The following is an 18,293-nucleotide window of genomic DNA, read 5'->3' on the forward strand; positions in this document are numbered from 1 at the left end:
CTTCATACATTGCCTAGAACATGTGTAACACTAGGTAAAGAATTGGTATTCTTAATGGAATCACACTAAATTTATATATTACTTTGGGGAGAAATTATCCCTTGTTGGTGTAGATCCATCTTATCTGAGAACTAAGACTATCTTTCTATTTCTCAACTATATTTTTGTGTTTTTAGGAGTATTTAAAAGTCTTCTTCAAATAGGTTTTTCACAATTCTCGTTAAGATTTTCCTAGCATCTTGTGTTTTTTGTTGCTACTATAACAGACTTTCTTTTCAATTACGTCTTCAAACTGATGGTTGGTTGTTTATGTGAAAGCTGTGAGTTTTCTTCCAGTTTTAAAACAATCTCAAGCTTACAGAAAAGTTGCAGGTGCAATACAAAGAATTCTTTTGTTTCCTGAGTGATTTGAGAGTCAGGTTACTGACCTGGTGCTCCATCACTTCCCAAATACTTCAGTGTGTAATTCCTACAAACGAGAACACTCTTACATAACCACAATCCAACCATCAAACCCAGGAAATAAACATCAATACCATGTAAGCTTTACACATCTAATCACTAGCCTTAATATGTTGATTTATTTGATTAACCCCCATAGAGATTTATATAACAAATCTCCCACATCCCCCCCTTCCCCTAAGTGGGTCCCCTCCTTCCCCCACACAGGCTCTGGGATTCCACACTGGCACACCCTTCATGCCAATGCCCACCTCACCCTAATCAGCCTCCTCTGACAAATTGCACCCGTAGAGTCCCCTGTACCCCTACTTGAGCTCTGATACCACCTACTAGGCCAGCCCCTTGTGTGAACACCCTCCTCACCCCACTTGGGCATCAGCTCCCTGCACTGGGCTGCCATCCTAAGCTCACATGTATGTATTCAGGCACCCCAAGCTGAGCTGCCCAGTGCCGGGTCTTGAGCCAATGTGGGGTGAGCAGAGTGTCCACACAGGAGGGAGGCCTGGCCTGGGCACCTTCCTCACCCCACACAGGCATGGCTGGGACACCTCACTCTGACGCACTGTGGCTCCCCTGCCAGAGTCACCACCGTCACTGTGCTTTGTCTCTTTAACTAAGGTTCTATTGCTTTTTAAAAGAAATGCGATGAAGATGTTTAGAGCCAACAATACTTTCAATTCCATGACTCTCTCCTCTTTTTCCGTGATGGGGAGGTAATCAGGATAACTTGGTAGCAAACGGTACCGGGCCAACAGAAATGTAGCTCTCTGGGCAGTACTGTGAGAACACTGCTTTGGCTCCCTGGCATCCATTCCCACTTCATGTGGTATCAGTAATTCACCAAGGAGAATAACTCTGGGGAGAACCAACCTTCTTCCATTCTCAGGACACATGGTGTGGACAGAGCAGACCCCAACTGATCAAAGGCTACCACCCAGGTTTAGAGAGATCAGTGGTTTCAACTCCTCTGACCAACTCTACACGCACTTAAACCAGTGTGGCAGACTGCACTTTGCTATGACAGCCCCTGTGTATCTCCCATCCCACAGGCTCTTCTTATAGGACTGCAACACTCCTCCCACTGAGAGGCGGGGTCTATGCCCTTTCCTTTTTAATCTGGGTGGGGGCTTTTGTTGGCTCATGCAGTGGAAGATGGTAGATGGATGCCATATGACTTCAAAGTCTAGGTAATAAAAAGAACACAGTTTCTGCCTGGTTTGCTTTCTAGGAGATGCTCACTCTGGGGAAGCCAACCATCCTGTGGCGAGGAAGACCCAACAATCCCGTGTGCAGAGACTACTTGAGATGCCCTCGTGGAGAGGAACTGCCGTGCCTAGGGGACAGCCAGCACCAACAACTGGGCCTGCGTGAGCGAGCCTCCAGGTGATCCCAGCCTCCAGGCTTCACGCCTCCCCTGACACCAAGGGGAGCAATAGGGAGCTCTCCACAATAAACCCGGACCGAAATGCAGATTCGTGGGCTAAATCAATGTCACTGTTGTTGTTTTAAACCACTCAGCTCTTTAATAACTGGAACAAACCTTCTTCAGCATTACTCCCACACCATTCTGCCCACTCCTCTAACCAGGGCCCTCACCACCCTTGTCTGATCACTGATGGTTTTTTCTCCTCTGCCAGAAGCGAGGACTCTCACCTCAATATCCCCAAGTTTCACACAGAGAGGGGCCTCAGTAAATGATCATCCTGATGGTCCAGAGAGAGCCAAGGAAAAGAGGACATTCTTGGATCCCTCTTCATAAGACTCAGGGTGCTGGGCTCAGGGACCTGCTACTGGCTGATCAACATCTCGAACCGCCCCACTTGTAGCACCTACGATGTGTCAGGCTCCAGCAGAGAAAGACCAAACACAACCCAGCACATGGAGCTCGTGTTCCAGATGTCACAGAGCAGCAGCAGCCCAGGCTTGTCTGGACACATGAGGGGAGAGAGGACCTGGGGGACAGCAGGGCTGTCACTGATTGTTCCACACACAAGGTCTGTCTGGCAGCACATGCGTCTGCAGCAGGAACTGAGAACAGGGCCTGCTCTTCTCAAGTCAGAGGGAGAACCTGCGTCCGGGGGTCACCAGGCAAGCCAGGATTGCCGCCCAGGAACCGCACGACCCCTTCTTGGTGGTGCTGGCTACCACAGAGCCCACTATCCGCCACCCCACCTCCTTCCCACCCTGCTTTCCTCTGTCCCGTCCCCCACTCCAGCCTTTGGCTCCATGCGCACAGCAGGCAGGTAGAATCTTCTTTCAGGGAAAATCCTCGGGGCCATGAGGCCAAGCCTCATTCTTGTCCCTGTCTGGCGTTTCTTCGGATCCAGACTCCAGAGACAATAAAAAGCTGTGGGCGTTCCTTTGTGCGTGAGGACGTTGTGCTGACAGCAGCTCACTGCTGGGGAAGGAGAGGAGCAGAGCAGGGCCCTACTCTCTGTGGACACCTCACAGAGAACCCTCCTCTGCGGGCTGCATACCAGGGCAACCTAGCAACACAGAAGAGCTCTTCAGAGGACAGAGAAGCTTTGGGGAGAGGGGGACAGGTCACTGCCCATGGCCTGTTGAAGAGAGGAGCCGATCAGAGGTGGCATTGGAAGGAGGCTGAGGCCGTGCTCCAAAGCCCAGAGTGCACAGGTGACAAATTCACTGTTCTGCTCAGAGACAGTCAAGCTCTGAGCATGACCGAGCACCCTGAGTCTGCTCCAAAAACTGCCACCCAGTCTGGGCTGCCAAGAAGCAGAGGACACGGAGATGCCCCATCCCTGTGATTCCTCTCCACTCTAGTCCTGCCCTGTCCCAAGCTGTCCTCTTTCCTTCACGGCTCCTGGCTGGAGCTCCTGTGACTCCACCTCCCTCTCTGCTCTCTGTGCAGCTCAATCCACTTCACCCTGGGGTCCCACAACGTCCAGGGGCAGGGGAGGACCCAGCAGTTCATCCCTGTAAGAAGAGCCATCCCCCACCCAGACTATAAGAACATCTCCAAGGACATCATGTTACTAAAGGTAAGGAAACCTCTCGGCTGCTCTTGTTCTCCTGGGTCCAGCTTGTTTCCCCTCCCACTGCGACCTGTCCCTTCCCTCCTTCTCTTCCGGGCCACCTGATTACTCCCAAGTGGCTCAGGGAGAAGGAAGACAGTGTAGCCCCATCGCGGTGTCCAGTCCCAGGAGACCACTGGCTGAGCTGGACTTCCTTGCCTCTTCCCATCAGCTGGTGAGAAAGTCCAAGCAGACTGCAGCTGTGAGGCTCCTCAGCCTTCCCAGAGGCAGGCCCAGAGGAGGCCCAGACAGGTGTGCAGTGTGGCCGGCTGGGGGAGAGTCTCAAGGGGCACTTTAGCAACCACTCTGTAGGAGGTGGAGCAGACCCTGCAGCAGGATCACGAGCGTGAGTCCTGCTTCCATCGCTATTACAGCGGGGCCTCCCAGATCTGTGTAGGGGACACGAAGAAGACGAAGACCAGCTTCAAGGTTAGGTTTCCACCATCAACCTAGACAGTCCCCAGAAGACAGGAGTTTGGGGAGTTTGGGGTACAGGAGTGGCCATATCTTCATGCCTCAGCCTGAGAGCTTGGGCAGCCTCGGTCCATGAATCCAGTATTTAGCTTTTCCCCTGAGCGGATCAGGGGTGCAGGGTGAGGAAGGATCAGTCAGCCCACAGCAGAGATCTCAGCAAAATTTCCCTGAGGATTGGAGAGAAAGCCTTGGCCTGGGTGGAGCTGCAAAGAACAATCAGAGCCAGTCTGGAGCCCCAGGATGAGGGAGGTGACAAGTCTGCCCTGACCCTGACCTTCCACGCAGCCCCCTCTCAGAGACCACCAACCCCCGGGATAGTGGGGAGGGCAAGACCACGAGGAGGCCAGCTCAGTCCTTCTTCTCTCTGCCCACAGGGGGATACTGGTGGCCCCCTCCTCTGTAATAATGTGGTCCAGGGTACCTTCTCCCATGGACAAAGCAACAGGACCTCTCCAGGAATCTTCATGAAGGTCTCACACTTCCTGCCTTGGATAAAGAGAACAATGAAGTGCCTCTAACAGCAGGCCTGAGGCTGACCTTCATCGGTGCCTGACTATCTTTTCTGGGGCAGAGGCAGGAATCCCAAGGGGGTGGGCAGTGGGATGGCAGGGCCATAATAAATGGATCTCCAGTGAGAATATGACTGAAGTCCACTGATTCATGGAACCACTTTCAATATGCAGCAACACTGCTCCAGGCTGCCCTCTGCTGTCAGTTCTGGGCTGTACTTCCCCCTTCCTTCTCCAACCCTCCTTCCCCCTTAAACCCCATGCTGTGTAGTTTCTCAGTCACACCTCTGCGGTGCTTAGCCCTCTGCAAGGGCTGAGGCTACAGGCTCCTCATTATAAAAGGACAGCCTTCTTCCTCAAAATATGTTCCTCCCTGGGCCTTAGAAAATTCTTACCTTCTCTAGGCCAACCACCATCACCAAGCCCCCAACAAATTGGCAGAGAGAGGAGCAGGTCAGTGGAAGGGGAGTAATTCCAGGGACCCAGGAGGCCGGGGGGCCATGACATGGGCACTGAGTTTCCTGTTTCCAGGGCCTCTCTCTCCAGTGGGGGCAGCTTTTCCCACAGCCAGGACCATCTGCAGCTTAGGAGGCTCAGACGCTCCTTCGACAGCCCTCAGCCTCACTCTGGTTCCATTCCTGGCCCTGCTCTGGGCCCAGCACTGAGCTCAGTCAACTTTCCTCCCTGGCTGACCATCCCACACCAGCCCATTTTCCATCTGACTGCCCTGACCACCATCTCCTTTCCCTTCCAGCCCACCCTGTTTTGAGCCAGCCTCTCTCTCATCTCCGTAACAGAGTTCCCAAAGCCCCACCATACCTGAGCTGTCAGCCCACCTGATGCCTATCAGAGGAGCCAGTACCGACTTCTGACCTGGACAGAAACTGTTCAGGCCTTCCATCCACCAGCATCCCCCTGGGCCTCAGCCACCAAGGCCTGGGTAGTCACTCAGCAGCCTCAGCCCCTTTCAGCCTGACCTGATTCCCTCTGCTAGCAACCTGAGTTATGGCGGCTTTGTGGGCTTGAGGGATCCAGGGCTGCTGGGCTGGAAAGGACCACTTTGGAATCCATCAATAGATCGATTGTTGATCTCTCTCTTTGGCCATGCACATAGGTTCTGTCCTTGACACTGGGAAACTTACAGTGAGGGGAAATTTCCTCTAAATTCCCCTGGTTCCTCCCCTTTCACCACAAAGTTCAATTTAGCACAGTGGTATCTATATTTGGAATCCATAAGAAATCTTGTCTGAAAATAATTACATTCTCTGTGTTATATCTGTACTGCACATTACAGTTTCACATGGGTGATCTTCTTGATTCCAGAAGGGCAGTGTGAAATTGGAAGGGACTTGGAGACCCACAGGTCCTGAGGTTTCCAATCTGTGCTCAGTGGAGTCCATGTCTGGAGATGAGGGCAGGAGGTAGAAGAGAACCAGGGCAGCCTTATCTTTATTTATTTACATGTAGAAAGCATGAACCTCAGTCCACAAACCCACAAAATGCCGCATATCCATTGTAAGACCCTTCATTGTAAGGAAAATAATAAGGATAATAATAAGTGTTCATACCTTGAGGTATATGAGGAAGCCATTCTTGTTTAACCCTGATTCAACCTAAAACTTGTTTTTCCCAGAGCAGCCTGACTTATGACCCACCAAACATGCATTGTACATCTGCTTCAAACATTTTCACAAAGCAAAGAACATACTCTTTAAACATAGGGATGAATGTCTCCCTTTCTCTGATGCTAATACCAGTACTTCTCTGAAGATAAGCTTTTCCTCCCAGAGAACCAAGGTCAAGTTGACCTGCTCTGTATGTGACTTTCCGGAAAAAAATGTATTCCTGTAACTCGCGATATGTTCCTTGTTTGAAATGGTGTATTTCCATACTGTAAACCCCCCTTCCCAGAAGTGCCTTCCTCCCTGGGGGAGACAGCACTTCCTGGCTGGTCCTCAGCATTGGGTCAATAAATATCACTCTATCTTTCTTATCTATAGATTTGTTATTGACTGTTTGCATTGACACTTGTGACCCAGGTGAGCTTATTTTAGGGACCCATATCCTTCAACACCACCACCAGTGAATTGGACGTGACAGAACACAACAAATTCATAAGAGCTGGACAAACACTGAATCAACTTGGACAAACATTGAAAAGTGAAGCATGTTCATTGAAAAGAATAACAAATAAATCACACAGATATGAAAAGTAAAATCCACCACATTGAAAAATAAGATGAAAAGCAAATGAAGCTTATTTTTCATTCAAGACTGTCCCCATGTCCATCTGCCAAGTCTTCCCTGGGGCTCACAGCAGCAGCAGAAGCACAGGTGAGAGAAGAGCTGAATGCACGTGTGGAGATGAGCAAGTGAACAGTAGAAGGTACATGAGCCAGGTGACAACTTCAGGTCACAGCAGAAAAAAGGACACTCTTAGGAGAAGCTGTCACTCGAAAGAAATAGAGACCCCAGAAAGTCAGCCATGAGCAGCTCCACGGAGCCCCAAGGTGTAAGCCAGAGCCAGCGAGAGAGTGGACAAGGACATCCGCCACCAGGGGCCCTGGTGTGTGGCCTCGAGGGACAGTGACTGATGGGTCAGTTCCCCTCACACCTGATAGGAGCACTTGACATAAGATGACGCACATTAGGAAGAAAAACTATTACCTTATAATGCCTGTAGCCTCAGGAAGACTGGGCTGCTCTTGATGAGACCTGTTGTCTTAGAATGGTGTCTAAGTCAGTTTACATCTAATTCTCTCTCTTGATCTAGTCATTTTTCTTCTAGAACTTTTTCCTACATAACGACTAAAGAATGCTCATGTATATGTGTGTGTGTGTGTGTGTGTGTTTGTGTGTGTGTGTGTGTGTGTTATTCATAAGGATGTTCCTCACACCATTAATTAATAATAGACCCCGAATTGGAATCAGTACTAATGTCCAAAACAGGAAAAGGGTAAAATATGGCACATGCACATTATATATTTTGCAGCCCTTAACACCTACATTATCCACGGCTCTAGAAAACTAGGTTAAGAACATAAATAGGCAAGTTATAAAAAATCTAATAAACATTTGGAAAAAAGTAAAAGCTCACTAATTAATCAATGTAAATTAAGATGTTAAAAACTTTTTGCTTATCTAATTGGAAGGATTTACAAAGATGATGCTTAGATTCAGCATGGACATTGAGAAAATGGCATTTTCACACCTAGTACACAAAGGTCCTTCAAAATAAAAAACAAAAAGGGAGTCTGTGACCTAGCCATCAACCACACTGAGAAAAGTGGACAAGATTATTCTTTATAGATTTGTTACAAAAGTCAAATCTTAGAAATAACTCCAATGTTCAGCACTAATTGCAGATCAGTTTTTAAAATTTTCATATCGTTGAACACTATGGAAACTTTACAGTTTTGAGATGGAATTATATTTTGCCACGTGGAAGAATGTTCACCAGGTATGTTTAACTCAAAAGCAGTTAGCAGTATATACTACAATCAAATTTTTCCTTATACACATATTTTCCTTTTACGCCTTCTTTTCTTCCTACATATCTCTTTTCCTAGTTTTCCTATAATTTTTCTGTATTATTTAGATAACTTAAAAACCTATTTATTAAATATGAATGAGATTTTAAAACAGTATTCAATAATCGATTTTTAATAAAATGAAGTAATGTTTATGTTGGATAATTTAAATTATAGGATTAAAAACTTATTTTTATCCTGAGCAAATATATTTATGATCAAACCTATATGTTGTGATAAAATCTATATAAAAATATACATAGAAAAAATCTACATGGATAAACATCTGTTCACAGTGGTCAGTTGGGTTGTGAGATTAAGGCTGACATTTTTCTTCTTTCTATTTCATAATTCATTCAATATTTGAATTGTATAATTATTAAAATAATTTTATTTAAAAAAAATTACAAATCGGAAACAGGTAGGCTTCAGTACGTTGGTCCATGTGTTAGTTAAGATAACCGTAACTGTTCTAACTGATAAACTTTAGCATTTCAGTGACTAACACAGTAGAAGTCGATTTCTTGCTCACACACGGTCCAAAATGAGTTTCCCGGTAAGCAGTGACCCCTCGTACTCTCAAGTGTCCCAGTTTGAACAATAATTGCAGGGTCAGCCCATGATTAAGGGAGCAGGCTCAGTCCCCTAAAGACAGATCCATGTTCCCAGTGTCCATCTGCGTCAGACTCTGGAGGGGAGGAGTCTCCGTGATCAGGCACAGGAGTATGTTTGGAGCCAGGTCTGGACAGCGCCCAAATCATCTCCACTCACATCCCATTTGCTGCAACAGTCACACAGCCACACCAAACCTTGAGTGAGGCTGCACAGTGGGGTCACCTACGTCCCCTGGAAGAAAAGGACATTGATTTGCTAAACTGCTAGCTCATCTCTACCACGATGCCTAACAGTGTTTGCTGTTAGAAGGACCAGGGGCCATAAGTATTTTTCTGACTATAAAACTAACAACTTTCCATTGTATAAAAAATTGGATAAGATAGAAGTGAAAATGAGAGTCACATAAAATGGTTGTTCTGGTTCTTGTCTTTTTCTTTAAGAAAATTAGTATCAACTTGTATATACCGTTCTACATTCTACTTTTTATACTTAATATTACATGACACAAACTGCTCCACGCCACTAAGCAGTCTTCTCAAACATGATGCTTTTTAACAGCTGGATGGTGTTTCATCTCATGAATATATCATAATGTATATTACCACTCTCCTATCGTGAATATTTGGATTGTCTCTGCATTTTTGGAAGTGGGTCTTAGTGATATGTCCACCTCCACCTCATTCTTTATTTACCCAGGGCCCCGGGGTCAGCTGCCCAGTCTCAGAAGTAAGCTTTTTTGTCAGGAAACACTGAGGTTCTGGACCTTTTTTCAAATCCTTCTCTGCCACATCCAGGGTCTGGGTCCCTCTCTCCCACTAACTACTCTGAGGGGAAGATTGTATGCAGATCTCATTGAATTTCCTATGTCACCTGCTCTTTCCTACAAGCACAACAGCACAGGCCACTTCTTGGCAAGACAGTGTCTTGCTCCCAGCAGACACGTGTGGTGGGAAGACAATGGCATGGGTACAGCCTTCTCCCAGCACTGACACTCCATAAAACACCACAAACTATCAGGAGAAACTTCCCAAGGAGCTTCCAAAACCTCTCTCTGAGACTGAAATTAAGGCAGCCCTGAGGATGTCCGGAATGCCCCAGTAGTACACTGGTCTCCTACAAAGCTAAGAGCTGTGAGATTGGTTTCTGACTATAGCGGCATCAGAGTGAGGGAGGGGGAAGTGACCCAGCATCAGCCTGCCCAGAAGATTGGCATTGATGGCAGCCTATGGGGCCCAGGGAGGAGGTGGGAAGCACCCAACTTTAATGTCCCAACATCCCAGAGGAGAAAACAGTTGTAACTGATGGAAATGTAATAAAAGAGTCCAAATTGGATGTAACCAGCTATGGATGTTGTGAAACGTTTCAGAGTCATATTTGATCTAATACTACAATTTCCTATTAAAGTAGAAAATAAAAACATTAAAAAACCTATGTGTCCCTATCTACTCTCATACATTAGTTCTCCATGGACAGTTTCTAGAAAGAAGTGGGAAGACAGCTAATTTTCAACAAAGGAGCCCAGAACATACAATGGAGAAAGGAAAGTCTCTTCAATACATGCTGTTGGGAAAACTGGACAGTCACGTGCAAAAGAATGAAAGTAGACTATTATCTTATGCCATACTCAAAAATTAACTAAAAATGGATTAAAGACTTGAATGGAAGACCGGAAACCGTAAAACTCCTAGAAGAAAACATAGGCAGTACTCTCTTTGACATGGGTCTCAGCAGCATCTTTTTGAATATCATGTCTCCTCAGGCAAGGGAAACAAAAGAAAAAATAAATGAATGGGACTACGTCAAGCAAAAAAGCTTCTGCATGGCAAAGAAAACCACCAGCAAAACAAAAAGACAACCCACCAACTGGGAGACAACATTTGAAAATCATATATCCAATAAAGAGTTAATTTCCAAAATATATAAAGAACTCATACAACTCAACAACAAAAAACGAACACCTCAATCACAAATGGGATCACGGACAAGAACAGACATTTTCCAAAGAAAATATAAAGGTAGCCAACAGGGACAAGAAAAGATGTTCAACATCACTAATTATTAGGGAAATGAAAATCAAAATCACAATGAGCTATCACTTCACACCTGTGATAATGGTTATCATTAAAAAGACAAGAAATAACAAGTATTAGAGAGGATGTGATTAAAGGGAACCCTCATCACTGCTGGTGGGAATGTAAACAGGTGCAGCCACTATGGAATACAGTGTGGCATCGCCTCAAAAAATTAAAAATAGAAATATCATGCAATCCATCTGTTCCACTTCTTGGTATTTATCCAGAGAACATGCAAACACTAATCCAAAAAGATATATACACCCCTATATTCATTGCAGCATTATTCACAACGGCCAAGAGTTGGAAGCAACCTAAGTGCCCATCAGTGGATGAAAAATGTAGTATAATTAAACAATGGAATACTACTCAACCATAAAAAAGATGAAATCTGGCCATTTGCAACAGTATGGATGGATCCTGAGGGTACTATGCTAAGCGAAATAGGTCAGATACAGAAAAACAAATACAGTATGATTTCACTCATATTTGGAAGATAAACAAACACAGAGATGCAAAGAACACTTGGTGGTTACCAGAGAAGAAGGGAGGAGGGGCAGGGGGGAAACAGGGTAAAGGGGTACATACGTGGGGTAACAGACGGAAACTAGAATTTTGGTGGTGAATACAATGCAATCTACAGAGAAGTCGAAATAAAATGATGTACACCTGAAACTTACATATGTTATAATCAATGTGACTTCAATAAAATATAAATAAATAAATAAATAAATAAATAAATAAGAAGTGGGAGGAGCCAGGGTCTCAGCAGGGTGGCCAGGGGTCAGAGGGTAAGACAGGCAGGCTTCCTCTTTCCTCTTTCATCTCCGTCAACTTTGTCCTGCTGTCCCCACCATATCCCACATCTGTGTTTCATTCACCTCTGTCCATGTCTTACTAAGTACAAATGAATAAGGAATCCAGGAAATATATTCATTTAGAGAAACCAAAATTCCAAAGGACTGAGCCTTAATCTTGGAGACACAGGAAATAGAGGACATAGGCAGCCACCAGCTTTCATGCATTGTTGGGAAATTATTGAATTTGTGGGTTTAGGGATCTGGGACACAGGCCCCACGCCCCCTCCTGTGGCCCTGGGTCCCCATTTCTGCTGCCAGCACTGACTCTGCAGTTGTGGGGGGATCACACTGTGGCTGGGATGTCTCTCTTTTCCTCAGATCAAAATGGCAGTTGGTGAGCAATCCTCCTGAGCAGCTTGGGTGACGAAACCTATCCCACCAGCAGGAGAATGGGACTGTGAATTCTGACCCCAACCTGGCCCTTCCTTCCTCTCTCAGGGGCTAAAAGTCTGGCAGGAAGAAGCACCAGCAGCAACTCACTGGGCAGCCTTCCTAGGAAGATGCAGCCGCTCTTGATCCTGGTGGCCTTTCTCCTACACCCCAGGGCTGGAGCAGGTGAGTGACCATCGCCAACCTCAGAGGCCCGAGCCCTCTCGCAGACCCTGGAGCCTGACTGCCTAGGCACCTTCTAGCTCAGGATCACCGGGCAAGTCATTCGAGTTCAAAGTTCCTCAGGTTCCTTACCCATAAAATAAGAATAATTTTAATGGTTACCTCACAGAGTTGCTATGAGTGTTAAATTAGTTAGTGTACATAAAACTCTTGGAATTGGTCTCAGCACCTGGAACCTGCTTTATAAATGTGCTCTCTAAGTTCATTCTCCCACCCACGGATCAAAGCCTAGGATACAAGGAAACAGCAATAACAGTCCCATCAGCTCACATCTAGTCTCATCCCACGCTGGTCATGAGCTGTCCAGGAGCTGGACTCAGGTGGATCTGGGAAGCTTCCTGAGGAAGAAAGTACCAGGAACTTCAGGGAGAGGCCACTCCAGCAGGCTCCCATCCAACAACAGAGCATCTCTCCTCAATGCGGGTGGCTGAAGTTGGCCATGCCTGGAGCAACAAACTTCTCCTCCTTCTTCTCCTCCTGCCTTGGACCCAGACCAGCCTGAGACCTGGGGACATGTGGGAAGGGGCTGAGGTCTGGAATGGGGAGTCAGCAGAGTTTCCTGAAGATCCCTGGAGTGCTCCCCCAATGTGTGGTGCAGACCTCAATTCTCACCACCAACTCCTCTGTCCTCCGCATCATCTCACCTGCCTCCCAATCTTCTAGCCTTTCTGGAGCCACCAACCGGGTACCCACACCATGGGTTCCATGAGCACAAAGATAAGTACTGAATGCTTCCTTCCAGGGCCAATCACTGGAGGCCGAGAGGCCAGGCCCCATTCCCACCCCTACATGGCATATCTTCAGACCCAGACTCTAATGGGTCCAGGCATGTGCGGGGGGTTCTTGGTGTGAGAAGACTTTGTGCTGACGGCAGCCCGCTGCTGGGGAAGGGGAAGAACTAAGGAGCTTCCTGGGTGACCAGTAACACAGGCCCAGAAGGGTTATAAGAGAGGCCATATGAAAGCAGGGCTCTAGCAACGAAGAGGTGAAAGAGCCCAGGGAGGTCTGGGGACTGGGAACAGGCCAATGTAAATGAGGAGAAAAGAAGGGCATGATCAAAAAGAGCGAGAGGAGGAAACGGAAGACGTGCATTGGGGCTCAAAATGTGAATTCAAGCTCTCTCTCAATTTATTCTAGGGGAAGTAAAACTCAGGTCACTGCGTCCCCCACCATCCCCAGCTCGGGGCTTTGGGGAAGCAGAGGGCACAGACAGAGCCCCAGAGCCCCCATCCCCTTAATTCCCTCAGCTACAGTCTCACCACCCTGGGCTGTCCCCTTGCCCTGCAGAGCTGGTGGAACATAGTTGCTGAGGCTCACACCTACCTCTAGGCCTCCTCTCCTTTGTAGCCCTTTGAATGTCATCCTGGGGGCCCACAACATCGGGAGACGGGAAAGCACCCAGCAGCGCATATTTGTGCGCAGAGCCTTCCCCCACCCTGAATATAATCAGCAGAACCACCTGAATGACATCATGTTACTGCAGGTACCACCTACCTGACCCCCTGGTTCTCCAGCCCAGCTGACTTTCTCCCAGTGTGGGGGCTTCACCCTGTCCTGGCACCATGGTGGAGGAAGCTGGCACAGAGTCCCAGGTAGTGGTGAGGGCAAGGGGTGGGTTCTGCACAGGGTTCCCTGAGGGCCTGCACTCTTCCTGCCAGCTGGAGAATAGAGCCACAGAGAACAGAGTCGTGAGGCCAGTGGCTCTGCCTCGGACCCAGACCAGGCTGAGGCCTGGGGACATGTGCACCGTGGCGGGCTGGGGCCTGGTGGGCCTGGATGAGAGGACAGACACACTCCAGGACGTGTGGCTGAGAGTGCAGAGGGATCAGGAGTGCAGCAATCGCTTCCATTTCTACATCCACCGAAGGCAGATTTGAGTGGGGAACGTGAGGGAGGGGAAGTCCCCCTTCATGGTAAGGCCACAGGTACCCACCAATGCTGCCCATACGGAGGGACCTGGGCAGAGCTGAGTGGGGGAACAGACTACACCCCACGGCCTCAGTCTCGGGCCCAGACCTGAGTGATGGGGTGCTTTCTCCCATCAATCTGGTCTGGGGACAGGGGAGGAGCACCAGACACACAACGTACACATATGCCGCCTTGTCCTGGGGAAGGGGAAGGTACCCCGCCTTGGGTTGAGCTAGAGACAGTAAAAACAGTCAGGACTGAAGCCCAGCAATGGAAAGATCCAGAAGCTTGACTGCTGCACCCCACCACCCTCCTTTCTCATATACCCCACAATTGAAGGAGCCGACCTGTCCCTGCCTTCTCTGAGGGCCTGGCTTTAGGGCAGCAGGAGTGGAGAGGCCTGACTTCATTTCGCTTCCTCTCATCACCCACAGGGTGACACTGGAGACACCTTGGTGTGTCACAATGAGGCCTAGGGCACCACCTCCTATGAAAATAGGATCGGGGCCCTTCCAGCAGTCTTCACCTGGTGTCCAGTTTCCTGCCCTGGATAAGGAGAACAATGAGATGCTTCAAACAGCGGGGTCAGACTGAGACCCCCAGTGACTCTCTCTTCTTCTCTGGGGCTGAGGTCAGCTGCGAGGGGTTTCTCAGAGCCTTAATAATTGTCCATGTTTGGAGTGGAAATATCCAATTTCTCATTTGTTCATTCAGCATGATTCAGTACACAACACATGTATGCCAGAACTGAGGCTGAGCAAATCCAGGAAAATGGGGTCTCTTCTTCAGGACAATGAATCCCCCCATGTCATGGAGATCAGGATGAGCTTCTTCCCTTCTCCAAGACATCCATTCTCCCGTCTCCCCTCCCCCCACAGCCTTAGGGATTGATGAAAGGACATCTCTCTCCCCAGAGCAAGACTGTCTACTCTCCCCCTACCAGAGACCCCCACTACATATTAAAGTACAATCCACCTTCCGTATCCCCCACAGATTCAACCAATGCAGATCGAAAAGCCTATGATGGTTGCATTGTACTGAACATGAACAGACATTTTTCTTTATTCCGTAAACAATACAGTATAACTACAGTATTAACAACTACAACATTTACATTGTATTAGGTATCATAAGTACTCTAGAGATAATTTAAAGTGTATGGGAGGTTGTGTGTAGGTTATATGCAAATACTTTGTCATTTTATATATGGGACTTGAACATCTGGGGATTTTGATATCCATGGAGGTCCTGGAACCAATCTCCCTCGGATGCTGAGGGATGACTATATACTATAAAACTGTGTGCCATTGGTATGTGTAGGACAGGCAGACCAAAGGACACGATTGAAATTCCATACAAGGCCCAATTTAATACATGGTGAAGGTGGCATCTCAAATCACTGGGAAATTATAAACTTTTAATACAAGGTGTTAGAACAGCGAGGTAGTTATTTGGGGAAAAACAGAGAATTAGATCCACTCCTCACACCATAATCTAAAGTAACCCTCTAATGGATCAGAGATCTAAATCTAAAAAATTAAACCATACAAGTACTAGAAGAAAAAAAAGATTTACTTGCTTAAAAATAGCTAACGAGCACCCATGTTCACAGCACCACTATTCACAATGGCCAAGAGATGGAACAACCCACGTGTCCATCACAGCCAGAGGCCTTCTGCTAAACCCTTCACCACACCAACCCCCACTGTCCTATAGACAGATGTTCTCATTTTCAACGTGAGGAGGGTCTGCTGTTTGTTTTAATATACTGAAGTTATACAAAATTCCAAAGAAAATGTTGACTAAAATAATATGAATTTTACCCTAAAGATTAGCCCATATTCAAATAAAAGATTACTGACGTGACTTAATTTAAAATCATGCTTTAAATATCTTCTTAAGGTAACTGTACAGAATGACCTGGGAGGTTTTTCTACCTCCACCAAAATGTAAATAGCTCTTGTAGTCTACACCGAAACTGATAAATAATAATGTGCGCCTGAAATTACACAATGTTATAAACCATTATGACCTCAAGAAAACAATTGAAAAAAAATGTTAATTACTCTTTGCAGCATAACATTTACCATCTAAATTTTTGCAGCCTGAATGTCTTAAATGGAGTAATCACTGAGCACATATTTTATCAGATCCAGCTGGCTACATGCAGAAATGCTCTCGTAAATTTTACCATTATTTTCCAGGTATTTCTTATCAGAAAGTCATTAGCCTAATATTCAGTGTAAGCCATTTATCAACAAAATTTTAATCAACAATACATCTTTGACAATGCTCAGTCATTCTCTATATTTGCTACCATCTACCCACAGGAATTATCTGTTACTTGCCTGCTCCGGAAGATAGTCTCATTATTCAATGTTTGCATTGGCAAATGGTGGGGAGGGTGAGGACAGAGCAGTGAAAGCATCCCCCATTCAACCCTTCCTCTCTGGGACATTCACTTAGAGCCCCACAGCACTGCCTCGTCTTAGGACTCGGTCCCCAGGAAACACCCAGGGCAAACATGTCTCACTTCCGTGTCTTTCTCTGCCAGGCAGCACTTCCAAGGCAGCTCTCTGCCTCTAGCTGCCCTGCTGAAAAGATTTCCACAGACCTCGTGGCGCTCACCTCAGGAGACAATTCCCTCATGACCGTTCCAGAGTCCAGCCCCACCACCACCCACAGCTCTGCTCTCTTCAAGATTAAGGAAACCTCAGCAGCAGATCTTTAGCAAGAAAGTGTTGTGCACACTGAATCCTCGTGCAAAAGCACACAATTCCTCCCACTCTCTTTCTCCAGGTGCAGACTCTGTGCATTAAAGGCCCTTCTGACCTGACTGGGAAGTCGTAAAACCATGACAAGCTCATGCTTAGTAGCCTCACTGGGAACTAAGGAAGACTTGTGGTCTGCAGAGGCCTGGGTCTTCTGCTCCAGGGCCTGATCAGAGTCAGGAGAAACTGGACACTGGGCATTCATCATAAGTATAGCAGAATTGCAGAGGGGAGGGGTGGTGACCTTGATAATGGTGTCAGAGTTTGTCTGGGAAAATGTGGGTGCCCCAGAGAAGACTCTGAACCTTGAGTGTGAGAACAGGAGGCAGCACAGGATGTCTCCATATGTCATAGGAATCTTCTCTACTACGGAAATGTGAAAAAACTATCAGAAGTACATCAAATCTGCTAAATAAATTATGAATGAGCAAGATTTTAGGTGGCATCACCCCCAGAACAATTAAGAACTCCACTAGACTGATATCTTATCACAATTTCATTTTCAAGTTTCCACTGAATTTTCAGAAGTATAATTTTCCAAGGCTGCATTATGATCCACTGCATGATACATAGCAACTTACTAAACCAATTCAGCAATCCAGGAATTTACAGTGTGGACTTTGAACATGCTATTACAACTTTGACAATCAGAATGGGTTTCAGTGGTAGCCAGCTCTAATATGGCCTGGATGACCCCCACCTCCTGGTGTTCCCACTGGAGGGTGAAGGTTTTTGCTGGCATGACAACGTCACTGAGACCCCAGATTCCCAGGGCAAGGAGACTAACGAAAGCCAAGATGAATTATACCCTCTTCACCTTTTCTATGGCAAACAGATGTCACCCATGGTGCCCACAACATCACAGAAGAGGAAACCACACAGCAGCGAATTCCTATGTGCAGAGCCATCCACATCCTGATGGAGACAAAAGACAGGGACCACATACAACCACAAGAGTCTCATGCCTGCCTTTCTGGTCCTGTAGATGATCAGGCCCGACCCTCCCCTCTCCTCCACCTGAATCACCTGCTGGGTCCCAGGACACCCAGGGGATTGGTACAGCTTCTGATGGAAGGGTTCAGTAGACAGTTCTTCTGTGGCTCGAGTTCCCAAGAGGAGCAAGAGAGAATTTGCCATCTCTTGCCTCTTCCAGCCATCTGGAACACAAGGCCAAATGAATTCTGCTTTGAGGTTTGTTGTCTTGCACGAGAGCTAGGACTGGGTGATACAGGGGAAGATGTGCAGGGAGGCAGGCTGGCAACATCTGGATGACGGCAACTCTCAGACAATCTCCAGGGAGTGGAAATGGAGGTACAACTGGAGCACAGACCAGTATCTACAGCAGCTCTGAACAGTTGTGGGTGGGATGCAAAGGAGAACGCTGTTCAAGGGAAAGGTGACAGATGTATGCCCAGCCGTGACCCAGAGGCAAAAAGTCGTATGGG

At 47.1% G+C, this 18,293-nt stretch overlaps 2 pseudogenes; both read left to right on the forward strand.

Moving 5' to 3' along the window:
* The first annotated feature begins 1,167 nt into the window (after positions 1–1,167).
* Positions 1,168–4,489, forward strand: LOC106800082 (granzyme H-like; annotated as a pseudogene).
* Positions 4,490–12,057: 7,568 nt separating this feature from the next.
* Positions 12,058–16,808, forward strand: LOC101397555 (cathepsin G-like; annotated as a pseudogene).
* Positions 16,809–18,293: the final 1,485 nt, after the last annotated feature.

This window comes from Ceratotherium simum, chromosome 3 (assembly GCF_057802395.1).
Source record: "Ceratotherium simum simum isolate JZ-2026a chromosome 3, ASM5780239v1, whole genome shotgun sequence".
Taxonomy (NCBI): domain Eukaryota; kingdom Metazoa; phylum Chordata; class Mammalia; order Perissodactyla; family Rhinocerotidae; genus Ceratotherium; species Ceratotherium simum.